At 39.2% G+C, this 10485-nt stretch overlaps 1 non-coding gene across 1 annotated transcript; it reads right to left on the reverse strand.

Annotated features, from left to right (window-relative positions):
- Positions 1-6351: 6351 nt before the first annotated feature.
- Positions 6352-6458, reverse strand: LOC141709321 (small nucleolar RNA R71). The gene has a single exon (XR_012569905.1). It is a non-coding gene; the product is annotated as a small nucleolar RNA R71 (small nucleolar RNA).
- Between the last annotated feature and the right edge of the window lie 4027 nt (positions 6459-10485).

Here is a 10485-nt window from a genome sequence, read left to right on the forward strand (position 1 = left end):
TCCTTCTATTTTTTAACATCTTCATTGTATGTTAGCTTGATGGATTGATAGTCTTGATTTCTCATATCAGAAGTGATGAGATGTTGTGAGATATTTGCCAATCCAGAAATCTGTTCAACTAGAAGATCATCTATAGATGCAGGTTGAGAACCAGATTCTTGCAACCATTGAGATAGAATGTGTGGTTGTTGAGGTTGTGAAGTTGAGGGTTGAGCTGTTAAGGGATCAGAACCACCTGTGACTGAAGTCACAGTTTTGCTCATAGATTGCTCTGTATTTATGACAGTGTGTTGTCCTCCACTTGTAGTGGGAACCTCCAATTGAATTGAAGGGGATTTAATCGGGTTACTGTTATGTGCACCAGTCTCAAACCTTTGTGCTTCTTGCAAAGCACTGTCACTTGAATATGATAAACTTGCCTCCCCCATAACAGGATCATTGGCAATTGTACTCCTAGCATCAACTGCTAATGCAATTTCTGCTAGGGTTTTGAGGGGAGTTGTCCCTATATGAGGAACCTCCAATTGAATTGGAGAGGATTTAGATAGCTCCCCCTCAGGATTACTACCCTCAAACCTTACAGTTGTGAAGACAGATTTATACATGAAGGTGCATTTAGTATCTCCATGGGGTCTTCAGTAAAAACTGATAAATCCCCCATGGTTTTGATGATGTTAGAGAAGAAATTTGTGAGATTAGAAGTTGTTGCTCAGTAGTGAGTGTTAGAAGCTCCCCCTGAATGGATGAGGGAGCTTCAAAAGATGTGCCCTCACTGTGTGTGCCATCCTTATTTCTCCTATCATACTCTTGAATTGCTTCAGGTGCAGGCTGTGCAGATTCTGTACAAGGTGCATTGGGGTGATGCTCTTTTCAATAGACACACCCTGTTGAGAGGATGTATCTAGAGTCTGTTTGGTCCCCATTTTTACAACTGCATCCTGTTGGGAGGATACAGAGGTGGCTTGAGTGGTCAGCTCAGGGTTCTTACTCTTCTTTGATATCTTGACCAGTGGTGACTCAGGTTTTGTTTGGTCCTCACCACTCTCAGTCAAAACAGTCAAGGTTACCTCCTTTCTCTTCTGTAATATATAATAGATGATGTCAAAGATTACTGGAGCTAACAATGTCATTAGCATCTATGATCTGAGTAGAAGATTAATGAACAGTTATTTTCAGTAATCATTTAAGCTTGGGGTCAACCCTAAGTAAGTTGTATTGTTATCTAAATTAGTATTTTGTACTTGTAACACTTAAAGTCTGTAAAATTGCAAAGGAGCAAACTGGAATCTTTTTCCTAAAATAGTATCAAGCCTAAGGATTCTATCTGGAAGAAGATCATGCCTCAGAAGAATTTTGAAGAAGCTTGGAGTTGAATAAATCTGTTTGGAGAAAAATGTTCTAAGTCAAGATCTCTACAAGTCACAGATTTAATGTTATGGAGAAGTCATTCGAGAACTCCAGAATGACTTATCGAGAAGTCATTCAAACTCCAGAGAGTACCGACGGATAAGCAATATCTACTCGACGGATGAGCAATATCTACTCGACGGATGAGCTATATATCCACTTGGTGGGTGAACAACATCTACACGATGAATGAGCAATATCTACTCGATGGATGAGCTATATATCTACTCAACGGATAAGCAATATCCACCGGGAGTGGAGAAGTCAGGAAAGCTACTCGAGAACTCAAGAATATATCGACAAGTCATTCCTTCACTAGAGAACTCAGAGTTATCGACAAGTCTATATTCATTCGAGAACTCAGAGATATCTACAAGTCAAAGTGAAGTTATGAAGACTAGAGATCTCGACAAGCTAAAGACCTCTACAAGCCAAACTTATTATGGAGTGCTAGAGATCTCGATAAACCTATGTACTTATCGAGATGTCAAGTGTTCTATTAGTTCAAACTGGAGATCTCGAAGTACAGTCTCAAAGTACAAAATTGCAAATCAATTCGATATCCAAGATAAACAATCCAACAGCGGGATTGACAAGTCTACAAAAAGCAGCTTGAAGAGTGTGCAAGATCAATGGAAAAGATTAACTGACAGAGGAATATAAAAGTAAACACGGGATGCTAAAGATATGCTAAGCCAGAAATGGAAGATTTGCTTTTCTATAAATAGAAATGATAATTGACAGTTTAGAAAAGTTAATAGCATGTTTATTATCCACTGTGTAAACGAGCAGTTAACTGAGATATAAAGTTAACACTGGTCACCTAGTTAGTGGTAACAATTTAGATCAAAATTCTTGTAACACTCTCGAGAAGAAGCTGAGCTCTTTAACTTCGAATAGCTTAGAAATTTTGTAGCAAAACATCTTAATTTTTAATACCAAAATTAAGTGAGTTTTGAAAATCTGTGTTCTTTATTTTGTGCAAGTTTAATTTCTGTATGAACACTTTTCTATACAAGATTTAATTTACTTTGTTCAACCATTATCTTTCAAGAAAAGCCTAAAATCAGAAAAACACATTCACCCCCCTCTGTGTGTTATTCATTACCTAACAAGTGGTATCATAGCAAAATCTGAAAGAAAACAGATTCAAGATCTTGGAAGAATGAATACACAAAAAATCAGTAGCATCAAAATTCCTACCTTTGACAAAGCTAACTACACTCTTTGGAAAAAGAAAATGTTGCTGTTTATCAAGATGGCCAATCCACTCTATGTTCAGATTCTCAAGAATGGACCCTTCACTCCTATGGTAAAAGTTGAAGAATCTACAGATGGAGACATGGTCATACCAGCTCATTATGCTCCTAAAGATCCAACTAAGTATTCTGACCCTGAAAAGGAAAAAGTCTCCTTGGACAGCAGTTTATAATTGATATTGACTGAGTCACTTGATAATGTGATGTACAACAACATTGTCAACTGTGACACTGCTAGGCAAATATGGGAAAAGATTGAAATACTCTGTGAAGGAACAGAGGAACTTAGATCTAATCAAAGAAGGATACTGATTTCACAGTATGAGGGTTTCATGGCTAAGCCCAAGGAAAGCATAACTGAAGTGTTTGAAAGATTTAATAAGCTGATAAATGACTTGCAGCTTCATGCAAGTACTATGAAGCTGAAGAGGTGAATCTAAAGTTCTTTCTTACTCTTCCTGATCATTTGGAACATAAAATCTCAGCAATCAGGGAAGGGAGAGACTTGAGTAGGATAACTCTGGAAGTTCTATATGGAATTCTCAAAACCTATGAACTAGAGATGATTCAAAGGCAATCATTGAGATCTAGCCAAGGACATGTTATAGATGGTTCAAGTGCTTTAATAGTAAATGAAGGCCAAACATCCAATGATGAACCAAGATCTCATATCTCAGTTGCCTCAACAAGTGAGCAGAGAACAATTGATTCACAGGAGAAAGTCATACTAGAGTTGGAAAAGGATGAGTACTATACTCTTGAAGAACTGGATGAGCTAGATCAGTCAATGGCCTATCTTGCTAGAAAATTTTCTAACGTTAGAGTAAAGAAGCCAAGGTACTTCAGGAATAAAGGACAATCCTACAACAAAGACAACAGCTGGAAAGAGAAAGGGAAGTACAATTATGATAGCAAAAGTGGTTACAAAACTGGATCTGTTGACAGATCTAATATAAGGTGCTTCAGCTGTGATGAACTAGGCCACTTTGTTACAGAATGCAGGAAACCCAAGAAGGCAAAGAAAGATAAGGATTATCTTGAACTTGAAGCAAAGTATGAAGCTCTTCTGAAAAAATAACAAAGTAAAGCTTATATTGCAGAAGGTAAAAGTTGGGATGACTTTGAGAATGATGAAGATGCAGAACTTGGAAACTATGCACTCATGGTCTTGAAGCAAGGAGAATCATCCTCATCTAAATCACGGGTACCAACTTTTACCTCCACTGATTTAAATGTGAATCAATATAAGGAAACTGTTGAAAAGATGAGCACATAAATGTTTCACATTCATACAAGCATGGTTGCTGCTAATGAAGAAGTTAGCAGATTAACAAAGTTAAATGAAAAGCTTGAAAGTGAAAAACAAGAAGCTGAATTGTTGACAGTGGAGCTTGAAGCCTTGAAACAAGAATATGGCTATCTAAAAAACAAGCTTAAGTGTGCAAATGAGATTGGGGCTGTGCTGAGAGAAAAACTGGAGAAAAGTGAAGTAAAGTTGAAGTCCTTTAAGAATGCATCTGAATTGGCTGGTCAGTACCATGAGAAAAACAAACCATGTGCAAACATTGCCATTGGTCTTGAGTATAATACCCTAAACAGCAAGAGGAAAAACCTGGTGACAGAGGAAAAGTAACAAAAAGTGAATACGTTTGATAAGTGGCATTTTATACCACTTAGAACGTCTTATAATGGCTTGAATTGATGTCTTGAAATCAAGTATTTTGTGTATTTGATGCGTTTTTCTAGTGTTTGTGCATTTCAGGGTATTAGTTGCATTTCTGGAGAGATTTCATCAAGAATAAGCCTTGGTATGTGTTTGGCATTGCAAGCGGGAAGATAGGAGCAGAATGCAGCAAGAAACGGGAGAAAAACAGAGCATTTTCCAGAAGGGGTCTGAGCGGCCGCTCAGGGACGGAATTTTAGAATAATTATTTTGGACTCCTGATTCTGTTTAACTTCCAACTTCTGAGTTAGCTGGGTTTTATGGGACTCCTATATAAGTAGTTTTCAGAGACGTTTCACAAAGGTTGGATCGTAGTATTAATCAAGGAGCGAGGAGATAAGGAAGAAGACCGTTTTAGCACACCGCAACGAAGAGGAAGCATATTTTCTTGTGATTCTTTATATCGTTGTAACGTTGGATGCTAGTTTTCTTTACTTTGAACCTATTTACTCTTGTGACGTACTCTGGTTTAATAAAATTAGTTTAAGTTATTATTCTCGTGTGTTATTATCATGTTTTCATATGAACCCATGATGACGATGAGTGCTATCATGGGCTAATCGTAATCATGGGGTCGTAAGAGATTTACTATGGAATTCTTTAGTTAGTTGTTTAATACCTTAGTGTGTGATGATTGTATGATATCTAGTATTGGTTGTGCTTATTCATCTTATGTGCATCGCGAACATATAAGATAGGGTGTTAATCTCTTGTGAAGCGACGGTGGATCTTGAGATTTAGAACTTGCCATGCTAGCATGGTTCATGTATGTGTATGCATGATTAGTGGATAACTTTAACCGTTTTATTTGCCCTATGTAATCAAAAGGAATAACTTGTGCTTAAATCGTTATGTTGTCAATTTCTGTAGACATATAGGGACTCAACATAATTGATGCCTATTCAACTTCTATCTTAATTGTGGATGCTTGATAGAATGGTATTAGTATAATGAAAGTTGGCTTTTATTAGTTTTATGTTGTTCGATTAATATCATCACTGTTGCATGCTAAGGATAATAATAATGACTATTGAAGGAAGTAGTAATGAAGTTGTGATCTCATGTGTGTTTTAATATTGTTAATTCAAGTGTCAATTAAGTGCTTAATTCTCGTAGTTAATTATAGTTAATAATTAGTTAATCAAATCTAAGTGTTACTGTTTTAACATTGAGAAATAATCATACATTGGTGAGTGGGTGTAATTGAACATAATTAGTCTGAGTCTCTGTGGGAACGAACTAGAAAGTATTCTATATAACTTGCGAACGTGTATACTTGCGTGTATTATCAGCGCGTGTTTTCGCCCTAACAAGTTTTTGGCACCGCTGTCGGGGACTCGGCGTATTTGTTTAGTTTATGTACTTACCATCATTGGTCATTAGGACTCAGTGATTAAGACGTGTTACTTATTGTTTCCGGTACTTTAGCGAGTGTTTATGCAAACACGTTCTCGTACTCGTAAGAGGACTTTAGATACGACTGAGGAGACAGACGAAGTTCTTGATATTCCGGAGAAGATAGATTTTGAAGATTCGGATTCAGGAAGTGAGCAGAAATAGCCAGTAATCATGGGTGATCGTATAGTTCCGGCGGATCCAGCTCTTATGGATTTTTCTCGGCCTAAAATTGATGACATTCAGTCTAGCATCATGCACCCGGCTATTGAGGCCAATAACTTTAAAATCAAGTCTGGCACTATTCAGATGGTGCAGAATTCTGTTTCGTTTGGAGGTGCTGCGACTGAAGACCCCAACATGCACATAAGGAATTTTGTCGAGATATGTAGTACTTTCAAATATAATGGTGTGACTAATGAGGCTATCAAGCTGAGGCTTTTCCCATTCTCACTGAGGGATAAAGCTAAGGACTGGTTACATTCTGAACCAGCTGGGTCAATCACTACTTGGCAAGATCTTGTGCAAAAGTTTCTGATGAAGTTTTATCCAATGGCGAAGACTGCGACTATGAGGAGTGCTCTTACTCAGTTTGCGCAGCAGCCTACAGAATCTATGTGCGAAGCTTGGGAGCGCTACAAGGAGATGTTGAGAAAGTGTCCACATCATGGTATGCCTGATTAGATGGTGATCACTGGTTTCTATAATTGTTTGGGAGCCCAATCTCGGCCTATGCTCGATGCAGCAGCTGGAGGCGCCTTGTGGGCCAAAAGCTATACTGAGGCTTATAATCTTATTGAGACTATGGCTGCAAATGAGCATCAAAACCCAACTCAAAGGATGATCCCTGGGAAGGTAGCAGGTATTTTGGAAGTTGATGCAGCTACAGCTATTGCAGCGCAGCTCCAAGCGCTGTCTATGAAGGTCGATTCTCTAGCCACCTATGGAGTCAATCAGATAGCTATGGTCTGTGAGCTTTGTGCAGGTTCTCATGCTACAGATCAGTGTTCTCTTGTTAATGAATCTGTTCAGTATGTGAACAATTATCAGCGACCGTAGCAGCCTGTGCCAGCTACTTATCATCCTAACAACAAAAATCATCCAAATTTCAGCTGGAGTAATAATCAGAATGCTATTCGGTAACCATATCAACAAGGCGTAAGTAAATAGTTCAATCCACCTGGATTCCAGCAACCACATCATTATGCTTAAAGCAATCATATCCTCAACAAGGAGGTGCAGCTCCACCCTCTAGTGCTGATTTTGAGGAACTTAAGCTGTTGTGCAAAAGTCAGGCAGTTTCTATCAAGACCTTGAAAAATCAAATCGGTCAAATAGCCAATACAGTGCTCAATCGTCAACCTGGCATACTTCCCAGTGATACTGAAGTGCCAGGCAGGAAGGAAGCTAAAGAGCAAGTCAAGGATATTACCTTAAGGTCTGGAAAAGTTGTTGATGCTGAAAAAGCAAAAGAAGGAGAATCTGAAGTTGGTGATGAAGAAGCTAAGCAAAAAGAGAAAGCGGTGGAACCAAGGAAGACTACTGTTGAACACACTCTGCCTGAGGGTAATACAGGGGAGAAACATCTCTATCCTCCACCACCTTTCCCTAAGAGATTGCAATAAAAAAAGCTGGATAAGCAGTTCGGTAAGTTTCTGGAGGTGTTCAAGAAACTTCACATTAATATACCTTTCGCTGAGGCTCTGGAGCAAATGCCTAGTTTTGCAAAATTTATAAAGAGTATTCTTTCAAGGAAGGTGAAACTGGAGGAACTTGAGACCGTTTCTTTAACGGAAGAATGCAGTGCTGTGCTGCAACAAAAGTTACCTCCAAAGCTTAAAGATCCAGGTAGCTTCACCATTCCTTGCACCATTGGCAAGTTGTCTTTTGATAAGTGCCTGTGTGATTTGGGAGCAAGCATCAATCTGATGCCGTTGTCGATCTTTAAAAAGTTGTACTTTCCTAATCCAAACCCCACCTACATGTCTCTACAATTGGCTGATCATTCTATTACATACCCATGAGACATAGTGGCAGATGTGCTAGTAAAGGTGGATAAGCTCTTCTTTCCTGCAGACTTTGTTATTCTGGATTTCAAGGAAGATAAGAAGATTCCCATAATCTTGGGGAGACCTTTCTTGGCTACAGGCCGTACCTTGATACATGTGCAGAAAGGTGAACTTACTATGAGGGTGCAGGATCAGGATGTGACATTCAATGTATTCAAAGTGATGAAATTCCCTACAGAAGATGAGGAGTGCTTAAAAGTGGATTTGATTGAGTCTGCGGTTACTTCAGAACTTGATCATATGCTAATGTCTGATGCATTAGAGAAGGCCTTAGTGGGGGATTTTGACAGTGAGGATGAGGATGACAATGAGCAACTACAATATCTGAATGCTTCTCCCTGGAGGCGAAAGCTAGACATGCCATTTGAATCTCTTGGTACTTCTGACCTCAAAAATGCTAAAGGAAAGCTCAAACCATCTATTGAGGAAGCACATACCTTGGAGCTTAAACCATTGCCTGAATACTTGAGGTATGCTTTTTTAGGTGATGCATCTACTTTACTAGTTATTATTGCATCTGACCTTTCAGAAAGTGAGGAGGACAAGCTCTTGAGGATCTTGAGAGAATTCAAATCGGCTATCGGATGGACTATAAAAGATATAAAAGGGATCAGCCCTTCATTCTGCATGCATAAGATTCTGCTAGAGGAGGGTAGTAAGCCGACTGTGGAGCAACAATGCAGACTTAATCCTATCATAAAAGAAGTGGTGAAGAAAGAAATTCTGAAATGGCTGGATACAGGAATTATTTATCCTATTTCTGACAGTTCTTGGGTAAGCCCCGTGCAATGTGTACCTAAGAAAGGAGGTATTACTGTGGTAGCAAATGAGAAGAACGAGCTCATCCCCACTCGAACAGTCACATGATGGAGGGTATGCATGGACTACAGAAAGTTGAACAAGGCCACGAGGAAGGATCACTTCCCTCTTCCATTTATTGATCAGATGCTTGACAGGTTGGCCGGTCATGAGTATTATTATCTTCTGGATGGTTATTCGGGGTATAATCAGATATGTATTACACCAGAGGATCAAGAAAAGACTACCTTCACTTGTCCATTTGGCACGTTTACTTTTCGTAGAGTTTCGTTTGGCTTATGTGGCGCACCGGCCACTTTTCAGAGATGTATGATGGCTATATTCTCTGATATGAATGGAAATAATGTCGAGGTATTCATGGATGACTTCTCTGTCTTTGGATATTCGTATGATGAATGTTTGAATAATCTTCATGTAGTACTCAAAAGGTGTGTGGAAACTAATTTGGTGCTCAATTGGGAAAAATGTCACTTTGTGATGCGTGAAGGCATTATTCTTGGGCATAAGGTTTCTAGCAAGGGTCTTGAGGTGGACAAAGCCAAGGTGGGAGTCATTAAAAATCTTCCACCGCCTATTTCTGTGAAAGGAATCCGTAGTTTTCTTGGTCATGTGGGTTTTTATCGGCGTTTCATCAAGGACTTTTCGAAGATATCTAAGTCGTTGTACAACTTGCTTGAGAAGGATGTGCCTTTCAAATTTGATGATGAATGCTTGACGGCATTCGAGACTCTCAAGAAGAGTTTGATAACTGCACCAGTTATTACAACACCTGATTGGACAGAGCCTTTTGAGATGATGTGTGATGTGAGTGATTATGCGGTGGGCGCAGTTCTTGGGCAGCGCAAAAATAATCTCTTTTATGTGGTCTACTATGCTAGCAAGACCTTAAATGGAGCTCAAATGAACGATACCACTACTGAAAAGGAGCTCTTGGCTATAGTCTTTGGTTTCAAAAAAATTCGATCTTATTTGCTTGGGACAAAGGTGAGAGTGTTCACTGATCATGCGGCCATTCGCTATTTGGTTTTCAAGAAGGATTCGTAGCCTAGACTCATTCGTTGGGTGATCTTGCTACAGGAATTTGAGTTAGAGACCAAGGATCGAAAAGGTACTGAGAATCAAGTAGCTGACCATCTCTTTAGATTGGAGAATCCCGAGTGTACTTCACATGATAAGACATTGATCAATGAATCTTTTCCGGATGAGCAGTTGTTCGCAGTTCAGGAGGAAGAGCCATGGTTCGCAGATAATGTGAATTATCTTGTCGGCAATATAATGCCTCCTAATTTGAATACAGCTCAAAAGAAGAAGTTTCTGCATGAGGTGAAGTGGTATATGTGGGATGAACCGTATTTGTTTAGACAGGGAGCTGACCAGATTATCAGGAGATGTATCCCATTCTGTGAGACGGAGGGGATATTACGAGACTGCCACTCCAAAGTTTATGGTGGACATTATGGTGGTGAGAAGACGACAGCTCGTATTCTGCAAGTAGGTTTTTTCTGGCCTACTTTGTTTAAGGATGCTCATCAGTTCGTTTTAAGGTGTGATCGTTGCCAAAGAGTGGGAAATCTTACGAGAAAGGATGAGATGCCGTTAAATGTGATGCTTGAAGTTGAGGTCTTTGATGTTTAGGAAATCGATTTCATGGGGCCATTTGTCTTATCCTGCAATAATCAGTACATCTTGCTGGCAGTCGATTATGTCTCAAAATGGATAGAAGTCAAAGCTCTGCCGACGAATGATGCAAAGGTAGTGTTGAATTTTCTTCATAAGCAGATTTTCACAAGGTTTGGAACGCTACGAGTAATCA

The sequence above is a fragment of the Apium graveolens genome, chromosome 2 (assembly GCF_009905375.1).
Source record: "Apium graveolens cultivar Ventura chromosome 2, ASM990537v1, whole genome shotgun sequence".
Lineage (NCBI taxonomy): Eukaryota > Viridiplantae > Streptophyta > Magnoliopsida > Apiales > Apiaceae > Apium > Apium graveolens.